Below are 16537 nucleotides of genomic sequence, written 5' to 3'. Positions count from 1 at the left end.
ATATTCTGAAGTTCCAAATCTTTCCCTATTCCAGGAGTTTAAAGTCATATTAAGGTAACTTCGAATCACTTGAACTATGGCTCCCTGCTATGCTCCTTAACTCTCTCCTATTTTAGTTGACAATGATAGTGTTATATTAATTTGTGGGCCCCAGAAATAAAAGTGGCATACTTAAAATTTTTTTTAATATACCTTTTTACAATTTCCAAAAGCACACTTTTAAAAGCTTACTTCTGGGGACTTCCCTGGTGGCACAATGGTTAAGAATCCACCTGCCACTGCAGGGGACACAGGTTCAAGCCCTGGTCTGGAAAGTCCCACATGCCACGGAGCAACTGAGCCCATACGCCACAACTACTGAGGAGCCCACGTGCCCTGGAGCCCACGTTCTGCAACAAAGAGAAGCCACCGCAATGAGAAGCCCGCGCACCACAACGAAGAGTAGCCCCCGCTCACCACAACTAGAGAAAGCCTGCACACAGCAATGAAGACCCAACGCAGCCATAAATAAATAAAAATTTATAAAATAAAAAATTTTTTTAAAACCTACTTCTGGGAGAAACTTATTTAAAATTTTAAGTTTGAAACAAACTTTTATACAATGAGTTCAGAAGTTTAATGTCCCATGGTCTTGGAAAATCCTCTTAGGAAGGTATTTTTCTGAATAGACTATTTTAACTAATAATAGGAGGAACACACACACACACATTTAACCTCCTGGGCGCTATTCTCTTGGATGGTAAAAGAAATAATAATTAGGAGATGGTTTTTAAATCTTCCCATGTGCACTTCAATTTCCTTGATTTATCCACATAACTTTGAATGGTTTTGACAGAACAGGACTCTGGGGTCCATAAGAAGTGAGACCGACCCCTTACTTACACACAACTCCCCCACTTCCCTTTCATGCAGTGGTATCACAATGGCTGTGAGAGGGTTCATATCCTTGGATTCGAAGCCACAACTAAGAACAAAGTGAATGGTGCCCACAGCCATGCAGTGAGAAACACAAGACGTGGAGGAGTGCTGGCCACATGAGTAACTGAGGAATGGCGACCCACAAAATCGCCTTGCTTTCCCAAATACACAACAAGGACCCTTGAGAAGAGGAGAAAAGATTGTTTGGGGATTAGAGCTGTTGTCTGAACATCCCCACCACACTCCGGACTCGCTGAGAACGAGGACCATGTCTTACTCACCTGCAGTTCCTTCGTAGTGCTGGGCACTACGGCTGCATCCCATAACTTAAGATGCAGTTGATTAGCCCATCTTGTAGAAATGGGAGCTAGCTGACAGCAGTGCCAGGTGAAATGAGACCCTGAAGAGGAAGGTTCTGTTGGCAGGGAAAGATGTGGAAGACAGGCCTGGGTGGGAATGATAGGGGGAGATTGCTGGGGTATGAGAGATAGGTACAGGCGACATGGGAAAGAGAGTAAAGAAGCAGGGTCATTAGAAAGGCACCAAAACCTGATTTCTCCTGCTTTACAGTTTTTACCAGGTATCTCCCTAGGCAGGCTCATAGTAACCAAGTTAGAAAGAGACCTGGTTGCTTCCAGCATTACGAACAGCCATGAAATGTGGAGCATTAAAAGTAAAGAGTCCCAGCCATGGGGGTATTTAACCATCATATATGGGAAGTGCTGGAACATTTTCTGGTGGGGAATCCTTTTTAGTTCAGAACTGACCTTGACCTCTGAACTTCTCACTGTAATCAACAACCCATAGAGCTGCAGCAGACGCTGTCAGAGGATGATTAGAGAGGAGACCAAGCGGACAGCCTTGTTCAACGTATTTTCAAGATAAAATAGTCAGCTGGTATTTTGTATGATACAGTAAATGAAATCATCCTCCTTAGAAATATTTGATAAAATAGGTGATATTTTTATGCTGAACAAAAGAAGCCAGACAAATGTGTACCTATTGTATGATTACATGCATATGAAGTTTGAGAATAAGCAAAGCTAACCTATAGTGACAGAAAGTAAATCAGTGGTTGCCTGGGGCTGGGAGATGACTGGGGAGGGAGACTGACTGACAAAGGGCAAGAGGGAACTTTGGGGGCGACATAAATGTTCTACATGTTGGTTAGGTCACGTGCACTATCAAAACACATCAAAACTACCTCTAAAATATATACATTTTATTGTATATAAATTACATCTCCACTAAGTTGATAAAAAGAAACTGTCTTTATTTAAATATAAACTTTGAGAACTTTCAGAAAACCATAAAATCTCTACAATTAGTATTCAACACTGGGATACACATAGGCAACCAATCTTACATAGCTCAACCCAGCACAAACAGAAGGTCATCCTGTAATACATAATCTAGATAACAAACTCTCTTTATCAGTTCTGGATCTGATTTTCATGAATTCCAAAAAAAAAAAGAGGGATTCAAAGCTAGCACCATATCCATAATGTAAGTATATTTAGTTGGTTTATTATGAATTTGTTTGTTTCCCGTGTTTAAAAAAGTGTATGTAGTTCTCCTTATGTATGTTAAGTTCATTCATTCTGTCTCAACCAATCCTTCGATTGCCTTTTAAGGTCTGCAGTAAGAACTCCTATTATGAATATCTAGACCAGGTGAACTCACCTGATAACAGCAATAAAGCTCTGGCAGCCAGGCTGGTAGATCTGACCAGCAATACCCCTTAACGACTGACAGCTCAAGAGGTCTTGCTCCTGTTGGAGGATGATGTACTTGACTTCTAGGACAAACCCAAAGTATCCTAAACCAAAAAGCACTAACAGGACCCACCTGTCTCTGGGTAGAAAAATGTTTTTGTTGTGTTTGTCTTTTTATTTTAAATGGGTCAATTTTTTCCAAGCTATAGGCCACTTTTCAATGAGCGTAGGGTACAAGACATCTTTCAGATGTAGCACAGTTCAGTGCAAAAGCATTGAGCTGACTGATCATTGGGAGACTTGGGTTCTAATGCTGGTTCACCTTTAACTAGAGGCATTGCTTCAGGCAAAAAAGGAACCTCCTGAGGCCTCATCTCTTAGATGAGGGGAAAGGGATGGACAAAACATAAGGAAAGATCTCTTCTAACTCTAAAAACCTATGATTCTATATGTCAAAGCCAGCAAAGGATTCCAGACATCACCTGGCCTTCTAAATTTCCTACAGATACAGAAGGGAACCAGACCTGTTCAGGTCATATATGGACTCACAACAAGGGACTCCATATTTCTGAATCTCATTTGACAACCACATCAAGCAGGACATCTCTAGAGAAAAAGATACAACACAAATCACACCTGCTTATCTGGAAGGAGTTCTTCTGAATGGGTACTTCCTGCTACCATATACATGGCTACCACATCCATTAGTAAACTTTTGACATACCAGCTAAAGGTATATACACACCTCTACTGTCTTTCAATAGCATATTTTCAAGGTGCAACCCAAACCATTATCATCATTTCTATATTAAAAGCAATAATCAATTTTGTTCAATATAAATTCAGGCCTTAATAACATTTCTAGAATTTGAAGAACATGTAACACTATTAAACCCATATGTCCCCAGGTTTAAGGGCTGGAATAGATCAAGGGGGGATTTCAGCAAAGTGGCATTTCCATATGTGGTTCTCCTATGTGTTTGCTTACTTTTTTCAACAGCCTCAAAATTTACTTACTAACTGAGGCCAGCTAGAGCAGATTGTTCTTTAATGGAGTAGCTGGGGCCGACCATGGTAGATGTCCCTTCAGTTGTATTTTCTCAGAATTCCTTGGGTCCTAGGGCCACAATTATTTGTGATACATTTCGATTTATAGAATTGTGCCTTCCATAATTTACCTGTCTCAGGGCACAAGTACAGAGAAAACACTCAAGAAATATACATCATTTAAAAGGTGAGTTCACAGCCTGCTGTGAGGGTCAGTAAGCTGGCCTTCTGCCAAACCAAGGCAGGTGAAGAATTCCGTCATGTGGGCCTCAAGAGCCACATTCTAAGAAGAACTTTGAGAATCATTATACAGAAACTCCTCGGTGATCTTAAATACTACCTATAATTAAGTACAAATTGACAAGTTTATAAGAATTTTTTAGAGAAAGCACATGTTTTATACTATCTTCACTGAGTAGTTTCTGCTATCTTGGCATATACAGAGTACTGAGTTTGGGCACTGAACCAACTTAGTTTAAATATCTAAATGGTATCTATTCTAAGCAACCAGTGAAAAATACTAATTATACTAATATATGGCATTTCAAATATATTTCAAAATATGACTCTGAGTGAATGCTCAGAGTGGTTGCTCTTTTACTATAATGACATTTATAATTAACCTGTTAGAATAGCTACATAAGTAAAAATGATTGAAACAATTCACCTAATACTCTGGCCCTAATAAAAAAAAATTTGAAAAATGGATGTTTTTCTCTTTGTGCCCACCCATCTAATTGTAAGCTTTAAAATGTGCTTTCATTCATTCAAAAATATTTGTTGCATACCTGTCACTATGCTGGTAGCTAGGGAAATAGAGAAGATTAAAACAGATACAGTTGCTGCCTAATGGAGCATACAGTCTAGTGGGGAAGACAGACATTAAAAAAACAATCATACAAATAACATACATAGTCTAGTCACAATCCATGATAAATGCTAGGAAGCGGGGACATGCACGAGAAGGTATAACTAAGGGACCTAATTCATGTGGCTGATGGAGGAAAAATATTATAGAGGGGGTCTTCGAGGAGTGACATTTCACCAGACATGAATGATGAGTAGTAGTTACCCAAGCAGAACATAGGAGAAAGAGTTTCCTAGGCAGAGAGATCAGCATGTACAAAATCCCTGAGTCAGACAAGAGCTTGGCTTATTCAAGGAACCATAACAGGCCAGTGAAAGCAGCAGAGGCAACGTGAAGCTGGAAAAAGTAAAGCAAGAAAGATCAAAAAGGCATAACAGACCATACTGAGACTCTTTTATTTTATACTAATTACACGAGGAAGAGTTGTTCGTTCTGCAATGTCAAACAGCTTGTTTCCAGGCCTCACTTCTGAAAACACTTGTTTTCAGTTTTCTCCGGTCTGCTCTACTAGTTTTCACTTATTCATCTGTTTACCAGTGTTATTTTCCTAGGGTGACCAGTACTACTAAAGTGGTGGCTTAAAAAAAAAAGAAATTATTTCTCTCACTGTTCTGGAGGCCAGAAGTCTGAAATCAAGTTTATCACATGGTTGCTTCCTACATAGAGGCTCATAGGGAGAAACTATTCTAAGTCCCTCTTCCAGCTTCCTGTGGCTGCCAGCAATCCTTGGCACTCCCTGGCTTGTGGCAGCATAACTCCAAGCACCACATGGCTTCTCCCTGTGTGTCCGACTCTGTCTTCAAATTTCCCTTTTACTGAAGACACCAATCCAAGGATTAGGGCCTACCCTAATCCAGTATGATCTCATTTTACCTTGATACACCTGCAAAGACCCTATTTCCAAATAAGGTCCCAGTCACAGATACTACCAGGAAGGTTCAGCACACAACAGGAAGCTACTGAGGAATTTTACCAAGGAAGTGACATGATCATTTTGCATTTTTAACATCACATTGCCTATCAGGTACAGAATGGATTGGAAAGAGGCTAAAGCAGAAGGGGGAAACCAGTTAAGAGGGTATTGTGTGCTCCATTTTTAATAATATAGTAGAATAAATGTTCTGGAAAATTCTCAAATAAAACATATAGAAATACTAAAGAATATTTTTAAATTATTTTAAATATATAATTAGCTAGAAATAATAATATAATTAACTTTAAAGGGGGTAGAACTTTTCAAAGGCAGAAACTAAAATGAGGACTTCAGTCCAGAGTGGTAAGCTGTCACTGCAGCAGGGGTGCAATCAGGTATTTTCAACAACATCTGGATCTGGAAGCTTGAGCTATATGGTTTATAGGAGACAGTAGGCAAAGCAGGATATCAACCCAAAGGAGTAGTTAAAATTAAGATCTACAAACAAAGCCAGGGTCCACACAGTCAATTCAAAAAGTATGTTCAGGGCTTCCCTGGTGGCGCAGAGGTTGAGAGTCTGCCTGCCGATGCAGGGGACACAGGTTCGTGCCCCGGTCCGGGAAGATCCCACATGCCACGAAGCGGCTGGGCCCGTGAGCCATGGCCGCTGAGCCTGCGCATCCGGAGCCTGTGCTCCGCAACGGGAGAGGCCATAACAGTGAGAGGCCCACATACCGCAAAAAAAAAAAAAAAAAAAGTATGTTCACCAACTGACAAAAAGAGATGACAAATAAAAATGTCATTCTTGGCCTAGACTCAGGGTGAATAAAAATAAATAGAAGTTTTCCATGACAATAACCACAGGGTTGACATACTCCAAAACTGGGTTTTAAATGATACTACCTAGTAGGCCCAAGGAAGCTCAAACAAGAAACTATTTTAAGTAGCCCTGGGTTGGTTATACCTTGGAATGCCCAAGCGACACAAATTCTCTGCAGAAGGATGCACCATCAACATAAACTTTACAAGATTCTTGCACGTAAAGCCCAGGCATTTAAACATGAGCTCAATCCAAAACATGAAAACCTGTATTTAAGAGTTAGCAGAAACAATCAACAGTACAATTAAACCACCAAAGACTTCATATACTAGGAATATGGGATATAAAATAAGTATTTTTAATTATTCAAAAAATAAATTGAAATCACAAACTAGGAATAAAATGCTATTTTTAAAAAACAGGATAATTTGAAAAAGAACCAAAAAAACCTCTCAAATGAAAAATGCAATCACTAAAGTTAAAAATTCAATAGATCAGATAAACAAACAATTACACAGACTTGAAGAAATAATGAGTTCCAGAATAAAGTTCAGAGACATAATGAAATGCAGAATAAAGAGTAACATGCTAAGGTTTAACGAAGTTCTATTTATGATCCAGAAGGGGAGAAGAGAGAAAATAAGGAAAGCTGAATATTCCAAAGTAGAATAGATAAAAAATTATAAAAAAAAAAAGAAATCCACATCTAGACACATAGTGAAACTGCATCTAATTTAGTATTTTTAGTGTGTTTCCATCATGATTTATTTGAATATTCAGTTAGGACTTTGCTTTTCTACATAAAAACCATAAAGCGTTTTCCTGTGTCATTAACTATCGCGGGGCATTGGGAGGGGATTCTATTCTAGTAGTTCAGATAACAAAGAGATGACGATGATCTGGATTGGGAGGATAGGAGGTGGGATTAAAATAAATGAAGACAGAATTATTTAGAGACAAAACTGACAAAATAAAGTGATGAATTGGATGTGTACTTTAAAATAACTTTCAAGTTACACTGACATACATTATATTTTGACAAAAATAAAGGTCTCATAATGTTATGATAAATCAAGCAAAGAACACAAGCACAATAACACCTTCACTGGAAGTACATGAAAATTTCTTACAAAGTCATAACTTGAAATTTCGAGTTCATGTGCCAGCATATTTACCTAAAGAGTCAAAAGAGTAGGTTTATGGGAATTATATTTTCTAATAATTTTACCCAGCAGTATAAATGTATATGCTCCCTTCTGAGGAAAGAAACAAAAGGCTTTAAAATAATAGAAGAGAAGAAGTCTTGGCTCTTAGCCAGAGACTCCTATGGTATAATTCCATCTTCATGACATAACAGTGAAATCTATTAAAAATCCAAAACTGAAGCAAACTCAACTCCTCATTCTGCTTTAATAATTGTGTTCTGAGGGCCTTTGCTACATACTTGAAACATACTATATTTTCAAACCTAACTGACTGATTTATGAAGAAACACACATGTGTTTTCTGCTTCACAAAAGCAACCAAAAGCACATTTGGATATTATTAAACTGAAAGATAAAATATTGCACAGGTCTGACAAATTAATTTTAAAATGTTTCTTTAAGATAAACAGTATATCAACTATATCTTAAATGTCATCACTTTGGATGATCAACTAAGCAGATTTACGACAACTGCATGGCTAAAAAGGAATTATTTTGGTCTGTCTGTCAAAAGCTATTATGTCCAAAGACATGGGCATCATCTCCATCCACCCTGTAAGCAGTGGAACCCCCAGTGATAACAAGGAAGATATATTCCACATCATGCATAATTCTTCAAAGTATTTTCTCATCTTAAGATCGGCTCAAAAGGGACCTGTTACAGGGGGAAATAAAATCCTAGCGGTCACACGAAAGAAAGAACTGTCAGCATTCCATCCTTCAGACTGTAAATCAGAGCTGTTATACAAGTCACATGCTGATCTTATCAGAAACCTGCTTTCTTAGCTTTTCTTTACACATTCCAATCTATCTTCACATACTTTGAGTTTTTTGTGATGAAGTAAGGACTCTAAAATATAATCATTGGTTGCTGGTTTATACTTTATTAACCAGGTCTATGGCATGCATTTGATAAGTCTGAGAAAGGCTTCCACACCTGGCCGGCACCCAGCGCAGCTAGTCATGTGATCCTGGGAACAGCCCCTCTGCTGACTGGCATTTCTCTACAAGGTTGATGCACCCACTCTGAGGCCTTTCAAATTCTCAACTATGGCCCCTTGAAGAGCTGCAGAGTTTGATAACCTAGGCCACAGAGTTCTGCTCCCTCAGGTACCGAGCCTGGAAGGAGGAGAGGCAAGTTTTTCTTAGGATAAAAGAGGACCAAGACATCAGTGCAACTCACTGATAACATTTTTCTCCCCATCTGAAGGTTATTGGAAATCAAGCTCCAACAAACCCACATACCACAGTTTTTCTTGAGGATTCATTCATTCATTCCACAAATATTTACTGAGGGTCTACTATATACCAAGCACTATTCTAGCTGTCAGGATAGAACACTGAACAAAAGAGGCAAAAAATCTCTTTCCTCATGGAACCTATATCCCACATTTTGGAAGGCCTCCACTGCCAAAAGGGATTTATTCCTGCTTCTTCAGCATCCAAAGAGGCACTGCTGCACCCTTTAAAATAGATAAACCCAGGAGAGAAAATTGGAGCTCCTGGTTATAAGTAATAACTAATAAAAAGGCTATAGCAGCTGAAATGTTACATTCCTTCTCCAAAGCTGATTTTCTTTCTCCTTTTGGCCATGCCTAGTGGCTTGCAGGCCCTCAGCAGTGAAAGCTCAGAGTCCTAACCACTGGACCACCAGGGAATTCCCAGAATTTCTTTAGTCTTCATAAACATATAGCTGTACTTTTCTTAGAAAAACAGAAAGTATATCAGAGGATGAATAATTTGAACCACTTGAAGCTAAGTGTAAACAATCTGGTACTTAAACTATTCTGTTTCTTAAGAGAAGTTACCTGTGTTGATTACTTTGGGGGGAAAAAATGTGTCACAGATGTTGGGAAAGTATTGTATTAGTAATAGAAAACCACAGTAATGTGAGGAATCATTCTAGAAAGACTTTAAATCCTCTCTCACCTTCTAGCACATGGGAGGCCTAGGGATCTTTAATAATATCTTGGAGGAGAATGGATAATATCTCTTAGCACGTTGACTCTCCCAGGAACTCGAGATAAAAGCACGATGCTGAGGCCCCATCTTTCAGCAGTTTCTACTCACTTGTAGGAAAACAGTGCTTCCTTTCTTGTGTAAAGAATAAGCCTTGTATCCACTATGACTGAATTAATCTTGACATCTGATGAGGAATGAAGGCTACAGAGGCAAATTTGAAAGAAACAGTATTTTATTTTATAAGCTTAATTGAGTATAAGCCTTATATTCATGCTAACTGAATCCAAAAATAAGGTTACTCAACCCAAATGTATATAGCATGGGAGGATCCATTTTTAGTTTTTCCCTAATTATAAGGCTCACCAGGAGAATAATAATAGGAAGAATTCTGTCATGGAACTGGATCCCACAAAACCTAGATATAAAGAAACGTAAAAATTGAAAAATACAATTATTCCAATTCTCCTTTTTTTGAATTCCCTTCTCTTTTTAAACACACCTAGCTGTCTACATTATGTATTCTCACCCTCTAAAAGCGAGCCTTCCTTTTGTGATATGTGTAACTCAAATATTTCTGTTAGGAATTTTTTTCTACATATGCATTGTTTTATATTGATATAATGTTTATTTTTATAGTTTGTAGGTCTCAGTAGGTCATTAAATTAAAATTTTAGATGACTCGAGATCGAAAAGAAGTCATTCTTCAACAGGTAAGCAAGCAGATTAAAATAACTTTGCATCCTTGATCAAAGATATCGACATTCAGAAACAAGGCCGATCGGGGAAGCAACGTGGATATTCAGTAACTTGATCACAACCCACAATTTGTGGGCCCAGAGCAGAGCCTTTGAGTAATTCACAGGGCCCTATGTAATGGAGCTTTAATTCCTGTTTACACAGAGTCTACAGGTTCATTCTCAAGCACAACCCTTAACACCCGGAGAATTCCCTGATTTCTTGACCTTGGAATAGAACTGCAACTAAACTATAGGGAACAGAGCATTTGCTTGGACACCCTCAGAGGAGAAATAGGAGAACATCACCTTCCTAGGGTAAAGGACTCAAGAAGCACTTCTCAACTCTCTGTGAACACGGAACTCTCCCCGGAATGTTCAGAGCAAGCGTCCTCCCAAATTCTTTATCAACTCATCCCAGGAGTTTGAGGATGCCTTCTGCTCAGTGTGCACAAGGGTTTCTCACACTCAGCAGCTCTGGCCCACAAGGATCCAGTTTCACACACACCTGCTAGGTATTCCATTCTAGATACACAGTCCAGGATGCAGTAATCACCAATCTCTCAATAAAACAGGTCAAGAGTAGCAGGTCTGTCAATTAAAAATTAAGTATAGGGAGTATATGAAATATATGGAATGGGATTATCTCATGGGGTTGAAAATATATCCAATACTATTTTTTTATTCCTTCATCACTGGAATATAGAAAGGTATCAGCAAATATGTCTTGGTTGATTGGTTTATTCCCAGTGTATCAAATCACATTATGCATAAGATTTGCCCACAGAGTCATAAAACTGGCCCCATGATAAACATACTCACATAAATGAGTGTCCTAAAGGCTTATCCCTTTGAGCTCTAAACATTTCTTGTTTGTTTCAGAGCCAATAAATAAACCACACAAGAAAAGCAAATGCATTGCTTTACAGTTACCCCTCATTTTTGACCCAAGAGAATATGATTCAATATCATTTACCATTTTATCTACCAGACTTAACTTGATAGATTTTGACTATTTCACTCTCCTCAAAAAACAAACACTCCTTCCCCGATGATATCCAAATTAATGTGTCATAGAGTCCAAAGGCATTTTCAAAAGGAAAGTTCAGAGAATGCTTTGACTAAGAGAACAGTTGGACTAAGTATGTGGCCTCCCAAGGTCACACAAACACAGACATCCAAATGGCAAACAATGACCTGGAAAGGTAAAATTAGTGTTTTTATTACTTGACTTACTGCTTGATTTTATATGTATAGGTTACATTCCGGATGTGTAGGAAAAGAACTCATCTTTTACAGATTGTGAAACAGTGAATACAGATTCTGCTCTCTAAATAACTGTGTAATTATATCACAGTGCCTACTATTTAACTGTTTTCATTTAAATTCTCACATATCAAAATGCAGCACGTCATTTAAAAATTCACCAAAAGTGAATCCTTATGCATTATTCCCAAATTGCTTATATTACTCTGAAACTTTTAAACTAAACCTCCTTCCAGGAAATTGTTAGGGCTTCCCTGGTGGCGCAGTGGTTGAGAGTCCACCTGCCGATGCAGGGGACGTGGGTTCATGCCCCAGTCCGGGAAGATCCCACATGCCGCGGAGCAGCTGGGCCCATGAGCCATGGCCGCTGAGCCTGCGCGTCCAGAGCCTGTGCTCCACAACGGGAGAAGCCACAACAGTGAGAGGCCCGCGTACCGCAAAATAAATAAATAAATAAATTGTTAGATCAAGATATCATTCTTTTTATAAGCAAATCAGTTAGCTAAAATTTCCAGAAATGGTTTTCTTTTACAACTATATCCTTTACCCTAATTTTTAAAGGAATTTGCTCTGATTTATTTTTTCAGAAGCAAAATCATCATGATATAATACTAAAACCAGACAGATTTCACTGTAAGTCTTTTTTTACTTGAAATGTTTATTGAGATAATCATGGAGTCACATCCAGTTATAAGAAATAATAGAGAGAGATGCTCTGTATACTTTTCCCAGTTTGTTCCAATGGTAACATTTTGCAAAACTACAGTACAATACCACAACCAGAAAACTGACATTGTACAATCCAATAATCTTATTCAGATTCCCCCAGTTGTATTTGTCCTCATTTGTGTGTGTGGGTGTGTTTATTAAGTTTGGTAAAATTTTATCACCAGAGTAGGTTTCTGCATCTACCACCACAGTCAATGTACTGGACAGTTCCATTGCCTCAAGAATCCCTTGTAATTTATTATTTTTCACTTGGCACGCAGCTACCCTGTGGTAAATGAAAGACACCAAAGTCTTGCCTGGTTTTCAGGTTTCACCCAAATGTGATCTTTCACAATAGCTGTCCATTTTTCAAATTCATTTTTCATAATCTGCCATCTCAAAAGGATCCAGATTACAGCTGCAATTTGTTTAAATCAAGTCTTATTTTCAGCAGACCATACTTGCTGCACATCACTGTCAGAAGAGAGAGAACAGGAACATTTTTAAGATGGCAGAAACCATCATAGTCCCAAGGCTGATAAATGTTAGAGTCCCCAGCAAAGTGGATAACAAGAGCCCACATGCTCCTTTGCTTTTGGCCCTGTTGCTGTCTCCCTCTCTCTACTTCTATAATCTGTGTTATTCTATTCTCATCCTTGCTTATTTTTTAAGGAGATATTGACAACAAAAGGAAGTATTAAAAGAAAGGAAAAATTTCTATTTTGAACTCCTAATATCAGAAGAATTTGAAGTCAAGACCAGAAGTTGATACAGAGTAGAAGACACAGGTAATCCAAAAGAGCAGAAGACAGGAGGATAGAGAAAGTGCAATGTTATAAATAGCCATTCAAGTAATTCCACCTTCATGCAGCCAGGAAGCTTCTGGCACAGCAGCAAATTTTAAAATAGAGAACATGGGGAAAACAGAACAGAACTGAATAGGTATGGAAAATAGAATTTAAGAACATAAGGACGTTTGTGTGTTGGCGCCCATAAGCTAAGATTCTCAAGCTTACAATTGCAGAGGGCTCCGCTTTTACAGGCAAAGCTGAGTCCAGAGAGGGGGCTGCTCTGTCTCTGTACTGAGGGCATTTCTACAAGTTTCAAGGACAGGATAGCCATGTCAGGACAGTTGCACTACCTTGTTTATCTCAGCCAGTGCCCTTACTGGAAGGTAAAGCCATCTTTGAGGATTTCATAATAAATTCTACTGCTGATTTACCAAAAGCACCCATCTAAATTTAGGGCACTTTCTGAAGTTCACTGGAGAGAGATATCTATTTCCCTGGTAGGGAAGGGGCTGGCTGGTCCCGCCAGAGACCCCCTGACTTGGACCTCACACAGGATACAATCGTGGGGCAGCTCCTACCCCTCAGTCATTAGACATCACCCAAGTGAAGTTTGCCCTGTGATGTAGTCATGCTTCATTGCAGTTTCAACTAATTCTACCCTTTGGCATCTCCTTAATTCTACTCACCAACTAAAGGAAAGTCTACTAAGTACCTATGGTTGTGCTGTGAAGAGTAATCAGTGAATAATATTCAATAGTATTCTTTCTACAGCTTCCTATTGCATTGCATTTATGCATGTTCTTATCACATTTTTATGAGAATTATATAGTATACCATATGGGTTTTCAATAGCATTGCTAAAAACTTCCCATATCTCTTCCTCCTTTGGCCTTACAAATTCTTTTTATTTTAACTAATACAACTAAATTATTAGTCAATGCTAACTAACCCAAGTAAAAATGTATTCTATGTTGATTCACCCAACTTTTTAATTCCAGTTCCACTGGAACTGCTAACAGTTCCAAACTTGAGATGTGTCTGTTTTCAGTTAGTTCTAAAGAAGGTAGGTGCTCCCTCAATGGGCTTCTACAGCACCTTGAACTTCCTGGGTAAGAGCACCGTACTGAAATGGTCTTTCCGCTTGTCAGCTAACCTCAGTATAACATGTCCACAAAGTAATGAATATGTCCCTCTTATTCATCATTGCCATCCCAGCATCTGGGGTGGATATTCGGGTATTCAGTTGTTAAATGAATGACCATAGGTCATTTTCTGTTTGCCCTTTCTGCATGCTGTCTGTTCAGACTGCTGACACCAGTATAACTTGAACACAAAATTATCCCCACTGATCTGTTGCAAAGGAACTCAACCATGCCTTAACACACTTTGATCCTTTTCAATATCTTTTCCCAGCTGCTGTTTTCTACTGCTTGAAAGCATAACAAATCAAGGGACTTCTCTTTTTCAGTAAATTCTGAAAAATAATCACCTTACAAATCATGCCAGGTGAATCTCATTAAGCTCTTTTGATGCAGTTAATACTAATTCATAAAAGAAAATGTCCTAAATCCTGACTTTAACAATGACGAAAGTTCAGGGACTCATCTAATTCAACTCACAAAATTGGGCTACATTCCTTTTGCCATGAGCACAGTGAAAGGGATTCAACTGACTGAAAGAAAACAAAAGGAAAGGTTAAGTAATTGCATATTAAATTTGTTTTGGGGTGGGGGGAGAATTTCTAATGCTATAACACAGGGATTTTTTTTTGAACTGACTTTCCCCATCTTTATTAATGACTTTGGGGAGGAGGAGCAAACAGCATCTTAATAACCTCTGCAAGCAAATCACAACATCCATCTGTGCAGTGTTGTTAACATTCAGAGCTGAGAAATGAAACCAAGTAATACAGTCAGATTAGAAATGGAGGCAGGCAATAAAAATAAGATCCAGCCTATAAGGTAATATCTCTGTGGGGAAAGTTATAAAACACCTTTCTGTAATGGAAGGAAGGTCCTTGTAAAAGTATAATAGTAGAAGAGACATAGAACTGTTATAAGAAACTAAAACAGGATTTACTATGAGTGATGACAGCTGAAAAAAGAACAGTGACTGAGGTGTGGGTGGTACTAACACAGGTATCTTGTCCCACTGAGAAGCGATATGGTTGTCTCAAAAAGGACCTCGTGAATCAGCACCACAGTGTTATGCTTAGTTCTCAGGACTTCTGGTGAGAAAAATACAGAAAATTAAAGTAAATTTAGAAAACAGAAAATAGTAAGAATTAAACACCTCAATGAATAATTTATATGAAAAGATTTGAAAGGTCAGATCTGTGTGGTTTGCCTAAATAATGACTTTGGAGAGATACAACTATCTACAGATGTCTATAGAGAGTAAATATTTAAGAAAACATAAAATTACTTAGAAAGCTACAGAAAACTAATGACAATAAAGAGATAGAATGAAACTGAGGGGAAAAATTTATGATGTCTTTACTTGGATGTGGTACTAGTCTTTCAACAGACATCAAGCAAACTCCACCACGGCCAAATCTAAAGTTTTTCATTATGTGATTTGGGAATATTTTATGGTACAAAAGAGAATCATAGATTATTTGTTTTTCATTAATATCTGAGGGCACATTTTCCCCATCCTTTCTTCTTGGGCTAAACACCTGTGTTACCCAATGTGTGTTGAAAATGTGTGGAAAATATTTAAACCTCCGTTCATACTCTTAAAATGGAATATTCAACACTTCTGCACAAATATTTGTCAGTTGGGACTTACTCAAGTGTTGATGCCAAGGTTGGCGTTGATATTATTACAATCACCTTCCAACAAGCCAGGCGGTTACTCTGTCATTTGTAGAATTTACTGTACAGAACAAAGAACACTCAGGCTATGGGTACAGGTGCTATTTTCCAGGGTTTTTCTTTGAATTCTGTTTTACCCTAACTTTTGGGCCCAAAGCCACACAATGTACAATATGCCCTAATCTTTAACCATTTGTATACACTAACAATATAACTAAAATGGATTCTAATGAAACCAGGTTTAATTTGTAAGTTAAAATCTCATTTTGTACTTAATACAAGTTTAGGACCCAGTCCCCACCCTCAAGAAATTTGTAGTCTTCTTAGAAAGAGTGGATATGTACGTAAAAAACAACTCCCCAATACAAGGTAGAAAACAATCATCAAATAAATGGGACAGAGACACAGTAAGTGTCATTAAGAGTCAAGACACAGAGAGACTTGGGGGTATGAAGCTAGCCCAAATATTGAGGGAAAACTTTCAGAAAGGATTTGGGCTCCCTATCATTTGTTTGGGTTTTTCTCCCACAAATAAATATTCAGCACCTAGCCTACTGAAACAACCTTTAAAATAGTTTAACTGTACCTCTTGAATACACGTATTCATGCGTGCAGTACTTAACCTGTATGCCTACCATATACCAAGTACTATTTTTAAAACCGGAGATACAGCAAAAAACAAAATTAAAGCCCCTGATCTCATGGGGTTTACATAAGGGAGAGGGGGAGCAACCAGTAAAGAAATTTTTAAATGTGTATATAAAATATGTCAGG

This window comes from Monodon monoceros, unplaced genomic scaffold, assembly GCF_005190385.1.
Source record: "Monodon monoceros isolate NGI ecotype Baffin Bay Population unplaced genomic scaffold, NGI_Narwhal_1 Super_Scaffold_17, whole genome shotgun sequence".
Taxonomy (NCBI): Eukaryota; Metazoa; Chordata; class Mammalia; order Artiodactyla; family Monodontidae; genus Monodon; species Monodon monoceros.
The sequence above is the reverse complement of the archived record's forward strand: the minus strand, read 5'-3'. Positions refer to the sequence as shown.